Here is a 15,605-nt window from a genome sequence, read left to right on the forward strand (position 1 = left end):
GAATTTCATCAACATGTGACAAGAACTTTACTGACAGAGCTGCCAGCTAATCAGTCACAGGGCGTGGCGTTAAACCAGTAAATTCATCCAATCACGTCGCAACATTATTATGTAGGCGTGGCCGTGTCCTTAGCTCCTGAACCAATGAGCTCATTGCATCTCTCATTGTCTGGGCGTCATCTCACGCAGCGCTTCCAGCCAATCATAATTGAAATGGGGAGACATCGCTTTTTTGATTGACAGCCCCATGCTAATCCACACGCTCTGCTTTGTACATGAAGTGGGCGGTGATGCCTGACCCAGGGAGACTGACATGTCCATCATCTAATGAACGCGCTTCGTTCCTTTTCTCCGCCCAGCGTCTACGATGCAGTGACCAATGAGCGCAAAGCGGGGGCTGGCGACTAACTAACGTTGGGTATCGAGGGGGAAGAGAGAGAACAGAAGAGGGAGGCTGAGAGTGGGGGGAGAAAGAATCGGGACGTTGCGGGGACGGATCAGGCTCAGACTCGGATGGAAATACTGCTGGCTGTCCAGGGTTTATACAGGAGGCGGCAGCGGCTAAAGATCAGCGAGAGCCGTGTACTGTAATCCGGGAGTCGCCAGGGGATCAGCTACGGAACGCTGGGTGATCCGGCCCGGTGAGTACACACAGTGGGGGGCAGCACGGACGTGCCTATAGGTGGCTGCATGTCTCAGTCCCTCTCCGATACCTATCACAGGGCACTAGGAGCAGGCAAATCACTGCCCCTCTGTCCCCAAGAGCTTGCAGTCTAATGTCGCTGCAGAGCTGTGTTTGCCTGTCAGACAATGCAGATGCAGCACATGTGACACTTGCAGGTATTTGCTTATAAAATGTTGTGTTTTCGGATTAATGCGATTAGAATGGCATCACTAGGGGGTGAAGCATGTCATAAATGCCTTTTATTTTTTTTTTAAAGAAATAAGATTCAGCCCTCATGCTTAGATATATTTTCTGTAGGCAAACGTGTGAGAAATAAAACACACACACACAATCAGTAGTAGAGAAGTGCCTAGGAATAGCTAACAGTTGCTGTCACCATAGGTACACCGCTGCAGGTATCACTGGACTATGGGCTCCTTTTAAGAATGGGACTAGTTGCTCCAGGCATATATATGTATCTCTGCATGTTGTAGTGATACTTTTATACCGCAGGTATTTGCCATCACTCAGCTGTCCGGTGAGGTTCAGCTCCTCCGTGGTGTCCTCAGCTGTGCTGCTGACAGCCTTACGCTCCCGGCGATGGGTCACTAACCAATGCACATGCGCGACGACTTTCTGTGCTTAGTGGGTCTGATTCAGAGATGGACGCAATGCTCATGTTTACGCAGTCGAGCGTTTATCGCTAATCTGCGCATGCTTATGAGTCGCACTGCGCATGTGTCAAGTTACATTACCGATGTCGCTCACAGTGAGATATTAATCACAAAGTGATTGACAGGCTGGGACTGTATGTTGGCGGCAACGGAGTTGGAGATGAAAATGCAGGCATGTCGTGACCGTTTTTTTGGCGTGTCTCACCCTGCGACTGTGTTCCTGTGCACAATAAAAATGGCTCAGTCGTCTCCCCACGACCATTCCGCACAACCATAGGGTTACTCAGAAGGCCGATAATTGACTGATCTGCAACCGATGCTGTGTCTTTGTACGCAGTCGCTGAGATTTGCAAAGTCGTGCATGGGAGTCTCAATACAAATCCAGACTAATGTGAAATTTGCATATCTTTGCTCAACCGCTGCGTACAAATTCGCAGCTGTGTGTCTCTACATCTCTGAATCATGCCCAGTGCTTTAACCTGGCCTGGAAGGCATCTCTGAAGCTGGAAAGGTGCTGCTGTGTCCCCTTGGGGACTGTACTGCTTACAGGTCTGCAGCAACATGATTGCAAGCTCTTCGCAAATGGCAGTAAACTAAGCTTATAGCTGGTAGACACACATTGTCTAGTGTGTACACTCAATATCGCGCGCTCGGGCGCCATTGTCAGTTAGGGCCATGCTGCCGAACGCTACCGATATTGGAAAGTGTGTATGTACTTGCCGATGCAGACACGTCTATCGGGTCCCGTTGCACAACAGGTCGGCTGGGGACACGTCTTAAATGTGTACCCAGCTTTAGACACAAGCAACGAGTGCTAAAGGGGATGTGAGTCGTTCTTAAATGGAGGCCTATATAGCGATCACTACTACTTCACATCACTGCTGTGTCACCCATTTTGTAGTGATCGGTACAAGATGTAATGATGGCAAATTATCTCTGTAGTAAGAAGATCATGTTATGTGGATTAATAAATGCATCTGAGATATAAGTGGTTGTCCCCTTTTTTATTTCCACTGAATAATTTGCCTGTGCGTTGGCACCTAGATGAACCCAGTGATACAGATTATAGACTTACGTTTGTTGTACCACATCTGACACTCATGGGGAAGCCATGTTTTGTTTTTATACAATTTATTTTTCGGACTGAGGAAAATGAAAGTTACATTGGTGTGACATAACATTTGCTAGTTAAAGTTTCCTAGATGGCTTTTAAGTTGCCTTGAAGCAATTTCATTACTGGTTATATGTCTGTGTACCGCAGGTATTTACCATCACTCACCTGTCCACTGAGGTTCAGCAGAGTCTCACTCCTGTTTCTGAAGTAGTCATTATGTTCAGGCTGCCTGTATACCGAGACTATGACTGATCACACTGTTGTCCCCTTGGTTTCTGTTCACATGGATTTATGACTCATAAATATTCCTAACTTCTGGGGTCAGCGTCCCTCTCTGATGATAGGTCACTGAAACTTTCTTGTCACTACTGAGATGGGTATGAAAATGTATGTGGTACAGTTGGTTGTAGCTGTTTCTTTGAACTTCATTTTCGTATGTCTGATTTTAGAATCTCTTATGATTTATATTGCTGTAATTGAGTCTGCCTATCTATTAATGGGGGGGGGGGAACGCTCTTTGCGGGGATGTAGCTCTCGGGTTAAGTTCTTTGAGCTATTTTACTTGTGTGGCAAACCCGTGACTATCTAGTACCTCAGGGCTAGTCACGGTGTTACCTCTTGTAGTAACAGCATCAGGCCTGGCACTTAAGTCGGGAAAAGCAATTTACCACAAGTAAGCCCCGGGCATTAGTCGCTGTAAGGTGCATCTCCCGGCTTAAGTGATGGACGCAATGCAGTCAATTGAATAGCTCCAGGCACATAACCCGGGAGCCACATCCCCGCAAAGAGGATGGAATTCTCCCCCCCTATGTGACTTGGAGAGTAGCAATATTTCCTAACCGAACAATACAGACCTAAAACGTTATATTTGCAAATCAATAGAAATGTAAAATGTGTGGGTTAGGGGCAGAGTAGTAATTGGGTGCTTGGCTAATTTTGTGGTTTTTTTTTTACTTACGTCCTACAGCAAATAGTTTTATAAAAAAAATATTTTTTTCCATAAAAAAATATTTTTTTCCACAACAAAATGGTTGAATTTCCCTATGTTTTATTTTTTGTATTATTATTATTATTATTTTTGTTTAAGAAAATAAAACCAAATGAAATATACAATGACATTGATCTTATTTATATAAGTACCCCTTTGGTGAACTTCCTGTTTCATATTGGCAGGGTATACAAACAGCTAAAACATATGAAGCCATCTCCTGTCACCAATCAATGGGGTAAAGCAATTAACTGACATATGAACTATAGGGGATGTAGTCAGCATCCCAATATGCGGAAAGCCGACAGTCTAAATACCGGCACCGGAATCCCGTCAGCGCAAGTGGCTAATTTATGAACATCCATGTAACTGGGTTCAAACTGACACACACCTGCGTTTCTCTGACCACTTCCCATTTCCACCCCCAAACGCTGACAACCTGTCACTCACACTGTGATGGATTTCTATGTGCGTCCGTAATCGCAGTGCGATCGCTGCACACGCGGCTTATGCGCAATGGCAAACAATCGCTCGATCTGCGTACTTAATACCCACTGCGTCTGTCTCTAAATCAGGCCTTTAAGCTGGATACACACCTAACAGATGTATCTGCAGATCGAGTGATCTGCAGATATATTTGTAGATGATGGTTGTTTAGTGTGTATGAACAACGACGATCTGGTCGCGGGTCCGATGGCCGGGGTGCGTGTTGCGCCTCCCTCCCCGTGGCCTCTGCTGCAAGTGCATAGGCGGCTGACCGCCCGTACACATAGCACGATGCCCCAATATATCTGTCCATCGGCTGTGCAGCACAGCTGACGCGATATGTCTGTTAACGATGTCGTTCACAGGAATTTTGCTGGTACACACTGCCCAACGCACACAAGATATATTGGCCGATCAATTGCTTGGCCAATATATCTGTCAGTGTGTACCCAGCATTAGTGCCTTGGCCTGCCCCTGCTCTAAACTGTGTCATTTTGGAGAGCGAAGAGTGAGAAAACCAATGAGAAGTCTCAGACATTGCAGCTTCTCTGTAATAACTCTCCTGCCCACTCCTCCCTTCTGCAACCATTTTACAGCGATGAATGATAATTTTCACTACTTAAGGAGGCAATGGACCTTTTAAGCCCTATAGTTGCATGGTCTGATGTGAAAAAGGCAGATCGCAAGTCTAGATCTATTGACGAGATTATGGGGAAATTCTGCATAGCGATATAGTCCGATTACTCCCATTGTGTTTACCAAAAAGAAATGAAAAAAAAAAAAAATCAGGATTTTTTTTTTTTTTTTTTTTTTAAATGTCTGTCATCTGTTTCAGAGGATTGGAATTCATGGTACAGATTGATATTGCCCTGCACGTACTCAGAAGCAGTGTTTGGCCGGAATAGCAGATGGACCATTACCAGGTCCCCCGTAGACCCATAGCCATTGCAGCCCCTGCGACAGCTGTACTTCCACCCTTGTTTCCACTGTTTGCTATTGACAGGTGTACTTCATGACTTGTCGTGACTATGGGCCTGATTCAAAGATGGTCGCAGGAGTGATCTCTGCTGCGTCTTCGGCCGCAGTGAATCAGCAAAGTTTTCTTAATCCAGCAGGAGGTGTTTTTGTAAAAAGCTTCCGACTTCTCAGATCTGCTGCCTGCGTCCGAAGAAGCAGCATCAGGTCTGCATCGCGACCATCGGCCATCTGTGTAACTCTCAGGTTGCTCAGAAAGTCCAGCTGTTGAGGCCAGTGAAGCTGCGTACGGTGACGCAGTTGCTGGCCTCGGCATGCCCCTAAAATGCCAGCGACATACCAGCGTTTTAGACTCTCCTCCCCCCTCGCTGCCCTGATACGGCAACAGCTTGTCAATCAGGCTGCAGCTTCCCATACACTGCAACCAGAACTGCAGCAGCATTGCAGCACATGCTCATGCTCAATCCCAAAATCATTGGTCAATAGCGACCAATTCGGGGCTGCGCCCAGGGCTGAATTAGTCCCTTTGACACCTTGTGCCTCAGTCTCTTTTGTACTGGCAGACGGAATAATTGTTCCTCCTACAAAATATCCGCCTTTACACACAGCCAGATTAAGGGGTCTATTTACTAAGCAGTGTTAGGAGACAGAGTGGTAAGGTGCCAGCCAATCAGCTCCCAACTGTCATTTTTCAAACACAGCCTGTGAGATGACAGTTGGGAGCTGATTGGCTGGCATCTTATCACAGACATCACTTTTCACTCTCTCATAACACTGCTTAGTAAATAGACCCCCTAAGGCCCCTACACGCAGAAAACATATTTACATTTAAATAACAAGTTGGGTATCTCCCAGGCACACATGGTGATGAGCTTAATTAATTGATATATGTATGTAGGTTCCCCTGTGTTTGGGAGCCCCTAGGCGGCCGCCCCAGCTGCCTTGGTAAACTAGTACTGCCTTTACTGTATGTAAGGGAAAGGTTCATTATAGGACTTGTGCAGATTATTTCTGTGACAATAAGCAACAAACTAGTTTTGTTTACATGTAATCCAGTGTTTTAGCAATTGTGCCTCTTATCACATGCATAAACATAGCCATGCTGTACTTTAGAACTGCTTACTAATTTGATGCTTCAGTAACTGTTGTCATCGGGGTAGTAAAGGGTGTGTAATCATCATGTGACATTTTGCATGTTAAATCATAACATGCCGTTATTATTTCCCTTCTTTTAAAATTCCAGTTTCTGTTAATAGCTCATCCAATTTGCAATGAAGAAACAGTTACAATATGATGCAATGTACTAATAGGTAACTTAGTGCATAGGAAACTGGCACTTATGCTGGGCACTCACTGTCATAAAAAAGGTCTGTCAGACTTACACATTTTATCGGAAAAGCTGAAACCATCAGATACTGTGGTCATACACTGAGATATTTCACATTATATGGCCAAAATATCAGAGTTTCTTCACAGGGGAGGAAACCTTTTCATGTACCTCCCCTTAAGAACATGAGAAATGTCAGGCATACACTGCCAGATGCAGCCGACTAATCATTGAATCTTTTGAACATGCTGGACGATTTCAGCTGGTCCATTGGTCTGTCGCGGCAATACACTGTACAATTATTTGGGCAATCCAGTGATACTGGTAGAACGGCCATTGTATAGTGTTTAGCCCAGCATTACTTTTGTTTCTGATTGTACAAAATGAACATTATATTATTAACTAGCTGGGATACCCGGAATTGCCCAGGTTGAAGACTGGACCCTGAAGTACACCTGCAGCCTTCATTGTTTTTACATTGGCCTCCCCTATACCCTATAACCTGGATAACTATGCAAATTAGGAGTAAATGACAGTGCAGATAGGCGTATTCTCATACCGTTTGGAATGGGGTATATTAGGAGCAGACTGACTTAAAGAACAGAAATCCATATAGCTTCCAAAATCACAGAATAGAGGGGGTGATTCAGCTGCCGACGGATAAGTTGTCGCAGCTGCTAACATGTTAGCAGCTGCGATAGCTGTAATATGGTAATGCAGCAGGAGGCGTTACGTCTCCTGCATACATTACTGATCTGAGCTGAGTCCAAGGACGCAGCATTGGATTATCTGCGATCCCTTCGGCCCGGCTCAGTGACAATGGGGTCGTGAAAGCCGGCCGCCACAGATGAGTAAAAGTGAAGTTCAGTGAAAGCACTTCACAGACAGACAAACGACTTCACTATAACAATGTCGTAATCGTGCAGTCTTTTGCCTGTCTAGCGGATGTGTGCCTTTAGTCTTAAGCTGGCCATACACTGCACTATATACGTGCCCATCCAATGAATTGGCACAATATAGGTGCTATATCGTGCCGTGTATGGGCACGATATCGTACCTGGTACAGTGCTGCGCGCTCCCGCAGGATTGTACATCGCATCCCCAGATCTTCCCGCAGGTTCATCAGATCTGGGATGCGATGTACGATCCCATTCAGATGGAGGAGCCGGCATATCGCGCGGTCTGCGGAGACCGCACTGGCAAAGCATGATCAGTCTACCGACGGATCGGCAGTCGCCCTACGCGGTGCATCGCACCATGTATGGGCACCTATAGCGACAGGTGTGCTTTAACTGTACAGAGGTATACATAAGATGGCCAGGTTGCAGGCTGGAGACATTTATCTCTATCAATACTTCCGGACAGCATAGACATCAGTGTGAAATGTTTATATAGCAGACGCGTCAAATGGCTGTTGGCCTCACACAGAGCTGCTCTCTGTGACATCTGTACTCTGTCAGAAGAGAATTAGTACATAAAATGTTTAGCAGGATACAAGTCACACTGACATTTAAAGCATCACTGAGAATGTGCAGGATAAGGAGAGATCAATAAAATGACTGTGATCTGTTTGTATAGAATATTTGTTAAATATAAAAACTCTTTTAACTTTTCTGAATTTATAACTGTGCAAATGTTTAAACAGTGCAAGATTCAATTACTTTACTGAGCGCCAGCACGTATTCAATTAGCCCCACTTATCAGGGATTTCTTTTCTACTGAGACCCGAAAAAAAAATACACGTTAACTGTGCAGTTATTGGGTGCTATCTCCCATGTCACAAGTCAGTGAACTTATCATGGATCCTACTTGTTAATGCACGTGTTTAACGTGCATTAAGGCTATCGGGCGAATGTGGGAGGCTCATTGAGTAGCCATGGGTGTTATAGTCTGGATAAATAAAAAAAAATTATAAAATTGTGCAATTGTAATGCAAAATTGATTTTAACTAAAATAACGGTGTTATGTGTCTGGGTGAGCAAGCTATGTAGCCGGACAAATATAGAAACAACTGTCGGTGGTTTTGATTGCTTTAAATATTATTAATCTAGTGTTCACTCTAGTTACGGCAGCAGGCAGAGCGCCGGAGCTAGAGAGGGCACCTTTGTGGGCGCGTCTATAAGACGCATCCCCTTTTCGTCACTCTTGGGGGCGTTCCCGGCACTTACGGACATGCCGGGCTGCCCCAAAGCGCTGCAGACAGGGAGAATAGATGCCGGGCGCATGCACCCGGCGTCTATTCTCTGGCAGTGACCGGGTCACCGCACATTTCTCCACCTGCGGGACAAAGCGACCAGCGGGTGAAGATGGCACCCGCAGGCTGTGAGGGCAGGGCGCTTTTTGCCTTCCAGAAGGAGGGCAGGGCGCCGCGCCCCGCTAAAACAGCCTAGCGAGAACGCTATAATGATAACAATGCACACGATCAATTTACCAGTACTAGTGATCTCACTGAGATGTTTTGGTTTCCAGTTAATTAACTGCAGTGTTCTCAGAATCCCAAAGTGTTATTGTACAAGTCTACCATGGTAAATGGCTCATATACCATGACATTTTAAGGTCATTTGGTAGTTTAACATGGTACTTTGTGTGAGTTTACTTTGAAAAGGCTACACATGCGTTTTAATTAGCACTGTGGCTTTTGGCGTTAGTGTACAGTATCTGACTTTAGTAGCTTTATGGACTGTGAGGAATGTTGATTTGATCATTCCCTGAAGTTATTTTACTACTTGTATGATGAAGCCTGTGATACTCTATTGACTTATGTACAGTTACCTCTGGGTGGCCTCCACGACTTACTAGTCTCATATCACAGTATATGCAGGTGCAAATGTTGCGTTGATGCTGTCCTAGGAGGCTATAAGTGAATACACCCTAAATGAATAATTGTGAACCCTTCGTGTGTATACTTCCATCCAATATATGAGGGTGGTTCACTAAGTAAGATAACAAGACCTCTCTCATGTGTAATGTTCTCTATTTCATTCTAATTTCCCACCAGGCCAGTGCAGGTAGACCACTGTTTCCCCTCGTGGCCATAAGACTGCGTCTCATATCGTTCATACTGTCTTTACAGTAGTGTCACAAGTGGGGTGCCGGGGGTGTGGGCCGCACCCGGGTGTTACCTGCCTAGGGGTGACTCCAAGGTACAGGCTCACCCTCAGTGACAGGAGCCGGGTGCTGCACTGCATAATTAAGTGCAGCACTCTGCTCCTGACACTGTGAGGGAGCCGGCCGGCACTGCACACAGGGCAGTCCGCGCCTCCAGCACCCCCCCCCCCCTGCCCCCCAGTAATAATGGGACCACAGGGGTTCAGCCGAGAGGCCACGCCCCTTCCCATGTGGCCACGCCCCATGCCAGAGAGGCCACACACCCTTTTTTGGCGGTGCACGACTACGCCGCACACACAGCATACCTCCCCGCCCCGGGTGACACTACAGGAAGGGACGCCACTGTGTCTGAACATCAGTTTCAAGAGAGCAGGGTTGGCGTTCAAGATGAACAGTGTTCCGTCCGGCCAAGCACGTCTACCACAGATTAAATTTTGTGCCGCATTGAAGGTCTGATTCAGGAGGACAGACTCATTCCAGTTAGTAATATTGCTGATGAACTCAACATCTCAGTGGGTACTGTGTGCAGCATTGTTCACTCACAGAAGTTCACAAAACCAATAGAATGGGGTTACTGCGAACAGGCATCGTATTGATGTACGTTTACGCCAGGCCACATTCAGCCAACTGCACGTGTGAGTTGTTACGGCGCTACCGTTGGGAAGTACTGGACCATCCTCCCTGAAGCCCTGACTTGGCACCAAGTGACTTCCATCTCTTTGGACCATTGAAGAAGCACCTGGATGGAAGGCAATTTGCAAGCGGTGGTTAAGTTTAGCAAGCCGTCATATTCTGGTTCAGACGCATGACACTGGTTTCTTCTATTCCCGGGAGATTTCTTGGTGTACCATTGGAACACATGCTTAGACAAGTATGGGGACTATGTGGAAAAAGAATCTGTACCAAGGCCATACTATTGATTATACGTATATGTACAAAATTAATACATTTACACAATGGGAGGTCTTTTTACCTTATTTATTGAACCACCATCGTATCTTCGGTCTTTATGTTGGAATTTGCCTTTTGATTTGTGCCTATAGACGGGAGTTCATAGCCATGTTTGAGTTCCATTCTGCTCACCCTGTGGACAACTTGGTGCAAATGGAGTTTCAAATAGGGATCGTTGATCCCCATGCTAATGGGAGTTTTCACACATGGGTATTTAGCTGTACTTGTGTTTGAAGTGTTAAGAACTGTGTGAAGAGAATACAGCTTGCATAAACGCTAAGGCTAAGTAAAATGCAATAAAATGTATATTTTGTTGTGTAAAACATAGTATTCAAATAAAGGCTTAAATTGAAAAGTGCAACAATAAATAATATAGATTATATATATATATAATTATGATCTATTACTATAATCTATAGATATATATGAAAGATGTATGTATATATCCTTATAAAGGAAAGGTGTTGTTTTTTTTTTAGTTCTTTTACTAAATGTACATTAAAGGATAACCTGTTTCTTATTCTGTTTATATGACTGTCAGTGATGACATCACACACAGACATAGCACTAAGCTAGAAACCCATTACAAGTTTGATTTCTGCTGTGACACACTGAAGAGTGGAATCGTCATACGTGACACACAATTTCCAACCCTGGAGCAGGCATACCCCCAACGATCTTGTGTCCTGGGTGGTCACATATTCCACGCGTGTGTGTGTGTATAGTAAAAAATAAATAAATATATATATATATATATAATGATTGTGTATGTTATCGGCTGTGTTGAGTATACACTTATTATTGTATCAAGTGCTAGTCTACTTAAAGCATACTTATTACTACTATTTACTAGTAAAAATATGTTCCATAGTTCCAGCACCTGTTTCTTACTCTGTTCTTTCCACACCTACCTCAACTCTATCCTCATCTACCCAAACCCCCTCCTGTTCTTAACTGACCTCCCAGCACATTTGTCACACATACCCCCCCCCTGTCCCACGCGCGCGCACACACACACACACACACACACACACACACACACACACACACACACACACACACACACACACACACACACAGGCGCACGCTCAGAGTAAGCCATGATCTGCGCTCTCTAAATTGTGTATCTGTTAAACTAAAGTGACTATACAGGCCATCTAATAGTTAAATTGTGTTAAGTATTTTAGTTATAGCATTAATAAAGGTGGACTTTAACTCTTGTAGTGAAACGAAATAAGCCCCCCTCATTGCTCAATAGCTGATTGATGTAGACCTGTGATAATGGGTTCTTATGGTCCCAGATACACCTTGTGAATAATTTCATGGATTGTGCTGAGGTTAGCACCCAAGCGGAGAGTGAGAGGTGTGTGTTTGTGTGTGTGTGTGTGTGCTGTAGTAGACACAAGAGGTAACCTGTATCATCCTAACGCATCTTGTTGTTGAGGAACTGTTGACTCCCAGCTGAGAGAACCCACAAGTTGTTTCCTCCTCATGTTCTTCCTCTTTGCTTCCTGTGTGAGATGTAATGTGTTTCAGTTCTTAACCCCTTGCGTCCAGAATAGTTACAACAGATCTATTTTAGTCATTACTGTGACCCTGACCCTGGTTCAGGTTTAAGACAGACAAGTCTGTAGATATTCTGTATGGTTTCTTGTCGCATTTAATGATGGTGATTGCTGTGTAAAATACATCATGCATACAGATACGTGTAACTGAAGGCATCATGTATGGGTTTATTTATTGGCTCTATCTGATGTGTAGATGTCTGCTTGGCTACGTGGGCGAGTGTCTGAGCCTATGAAAGTGCTGCTGTCTGTGAGTCGGGATATTTCTGTTATGTGTTGTCTCCTGTGTTCCCTGGTAGATGTCAGACTCCTCAGTCCCTGGGAATGGGGCCTCAGCAGATCTGTGACAGGATGAGGAGTCACAGGGAAGGGAGGAATTCATTGCTTTATTACCGTATTGTGTCTAGAAGGGTTCTGAATGTTTTATTGCATCTCTCCGTCTAAGCAGTAGTCATGTAAGCTGCATTTTATCATGAAAACATGAACATTGATTTGCCATGTATTTTACATTGTTCCTCCATTGTTGTCCGCGCAATTTATAGACCTACTTTATTGCTATCAGAAGGCAGTATACAGCGATATACAGCAGTTACCTTCTACTCCTGGGCTATAGGTACAATGACAAGCAATGTGCTGTCTGCATGCAGTGCTTTCCTCCCACAGTACATACTCCTCAGTTCATTGGATTTTGAGTTAGCTGGAGCTAGTATGTGTCTTTGTGTACCTGTGTTATAGAAATTAGACTACACGCTCCACTGGGACATGGAGACTAATGCACTTGAATGAAATACACGGATTGTATAATGCAGTTGGTACTATATTAATAATAATACATAAATTAAGTATAATAATACTGAATGCTCAGCTTAGTATGTACTTGAAATCCTCAGCGTCTGAGTCGCAGAACCTGTATAATGTGTAAATAGCAATGAAGGGGATACTGGGCCTGATTCAGAGCCGGAAGCTATTTGTGCTCGCTCGTTCAGAAAAAGGGTCCGGCTGTTTAAATTGAGCGCTCGCTCTTTGCGGTCTGTTGACGCCTCTATGTCTGAGCGAGCGAACGAAACATGCGCTCGCTATTTTGTAAAGACGCCCCCCTGGCCGCTCGCATCATACTTCATCTCCGCTATTTATTTGATTAATCGAGTACATCGAAAGGCGTCTGAACTGCTCGCAGTGCTTGTGGTTGGATTTTCCTACCGCATTCATGCGAACAGTTCAGACTAAGAAACAACCAAGTGACGTGGTCGATGACGCTGCTTTGTTAATTATGCACACCCTTAAAACGCCCGTTTTGACCGTTTGGCACGCCTGCGTTCGGATCTCCACTCCCCGTTTTCAAGCACCTTCCCCTGTTACCACCCACAAACGCCTCATCTTGTCACTCAAATTAGCAGGCACTCTCAATTTTGCGAACACACGTTTTCCGACTGCACTGACTGGTTGGCGCATGCGCATTACGACCCATTCGCATACGCAGATGTGCGAACATCGCTCGGAGCGAACGAGCGGCCACTTACGAGTGGCTCTGAATCAGGCCCTCTGTGCAGTTAAACTGGGGTAATCTTTGGCAGGAATAAAGAACTAGCGGCAGCTTTTAGTTACTCAATAAGAGAATTTATTTCATTGTTACTATTCTAAATGCGTCTTTTCAGTATTAATGAACAAAGTAGTTTAGTATTTTCCTGATGATTGCTGTATGATTTGGGACAGATAAGAGAACGTGTGCTGCATACTGTATCTATTACACCTATTGTATTGTGACTATGTTGCTGGGTGTTGAGAATCCCCAATACTACCAGACATTTGTACGAAGCTCATGGTAATGAGTAACTGAACGGTTGATGATTTTATTTAAGCTATGGTGGTTTTATAATAACGTGCCAACGTACAGCTGGCGCTTGTCAGAATAAGGAACTGTCTGCTGTCCATGAGTATGGATCAGTGCTTTCAGGAACAACTCATTTTTCTAGAACAATGGAATTATCCACTGGCTGATCAGTCCGTTTTATGTGGCAGAGGTAGCAAACCCATCTTGCACAAGCGTTTCCCATTAATGTCCTGCTGTGAGAAGATCTGAGTTCAGCAATAAAACAATGAACACGTCTTTGTACTGTATCTGGTGTTGACTCTGACTTGGAGCATACATGCAGCTGCCTGCCGTGGGGACCTGTTACCATGACTCAACAGCACTGCAGTCAGATCATTTGCACCTTGTACTATATATAAGGAAATGAACTATTAAATAGAAATCAGACATTTCCCGCAGAAAGAAATTAATTATACATGACATTATTTGTGAGTATCCAAATATCTCATAATCGCCATAATGATTTTTGTATATCCATATCTGGCAGTAAGTATAGTTTTATTAGGTCACCCATACACATCATAAACGTGTCATTCAGCATGCTGCTTTGTATATGCTACTGTGGAGGAGGTGTGATCCTGGCTTGTGGACCTTGTGGTACTCTACACTTCTTAGGTGGGTATAATGGCTGTTGCCAGACTACAACTCCCATCATCCCCAGCGAACTATCTGGTTTGTAGATAGTATTCACGTTATAAGCTGCAGGTAGTGGAGCTGCTAGAACTCTATGGGGCTCAAGTATTTTATTTGTATGCAGTTACACAGATATAAGCTTAAGGTGGAATTTATCAAAGCTCAGCGCACCTAATGTGCCAGATGTCAGCCAGTTGAATAAAAGAAAAGACTTGAGTAAAGAGATGCAGTCTGTCTAGACAATGTTAGTGCTCCTAATTGCACTGTAGACCACAGTCTAGACATATGAAGTGCATGTCTCTAGCATGTGGCTACGTAATGTTCTACTCTTCCACAAAAAAGTTTTTTTAATTTTTTTTTATTTCTCCATTAAATATTTTTTTTTTTTTATTTAAAACCTAATTAGGTTGTATTTTTACATTATTTTGGACTTCTGTAGTTTAGATGAGACAGACATCAAGAATCTGTTACAGAACTTCAGTTTGGCAAGGCACTCTGGTTCTTGTAGTTCCACAGCAGTCAGCAAGCTACGGGTTTCCTTGGTCTGGTTCAGAATAAATGAGTTGAAAGCTCTTAGCTCATTATTTGTCACTATATTTCTGTCATATTTATTTTTTTATTTTTTTGCATCTATGACAAGGAGCATTCAAGCGATGTTCAAAGAAATATTTGCAGTCTTTGATGTAAAGTAAGAAATGATAACAAAACACAGTACACACATTCTTTCGCCTGTGACACTAACGTTCCTCTCATACCAGGAAGGAAACTAGATTATTTGGAATAATTACAGATTCTGCATGTTGCATATTTTATTTTTAAAATCACAGTGTGAATTGATTATTAAGAATTGAAAGTTGCTTGTAGCCTGACACTTTTGTAAACTCCCAAATACCATATTAAATGGAAAATTTAGCAAATGCTAAGGCAATTCATAACCAGCATTTTTAGATTAAATACTGCTTATCTGTGGAAAATAGTATTTTGGCATATTTTATTAGGATATTATCTTGGCTATTACTGTGATAATTTTATTTTGTTATAATTTATATTCTATTTAAAAAAAATTATGCTAAGTAATATGAGATTATGGGAGACCTTTTTAGAGATCAGCAAAAGTTGAATAAATGGAGCTATAAAAAACTACACAGAGAAGATTGTATATTTACCATAATCTTGAAAACCTTTTATTGCCGGATTGCTGTTGGAAAACCCTGCTCCTTACATTCTCCTTCTCTGGCTCCCAGGATGCA

At 43.7% G+C, this 15,605-nt stretch overlaps 1 protein-coding gene across 2 annotated transcripts in view; it reads left to right on the top strand.

Moving 5' to 3' along the window:
* The first annotated feature begins 465 nt into the window (after positions 1–465).
* The window catches only part of FRYL (FRY like transcription coactivator), a 310,032-nt gene continuing 294,892 nt past the window's right edge, over positions 466–15,605 (top strand). For both annotated transcript variants that reach the window (XM_088475243.1, XM_088475244.1), the window contains exon 1: positions 466–641. The gene's annotated coding sequence lies outside the window, so the exon portion shown is untranslated. The remainder of the gene's footprint in view (positions 642–15,605) is intronic.

This window comes from Taudactylus pleione, unplaced genomic scaffold, assembly GCF_031769625.1.
Source record: "Taudactylus pleione unplaced genomic scaffold, aTauple2 ptg000169l, whole genome shotgun sequence".
NCBI lineage: Eukaryota > Metazoa > Chordata > Amphibia > Anura > Myobatrachidae > Taudactylus > Taudactylus pleione.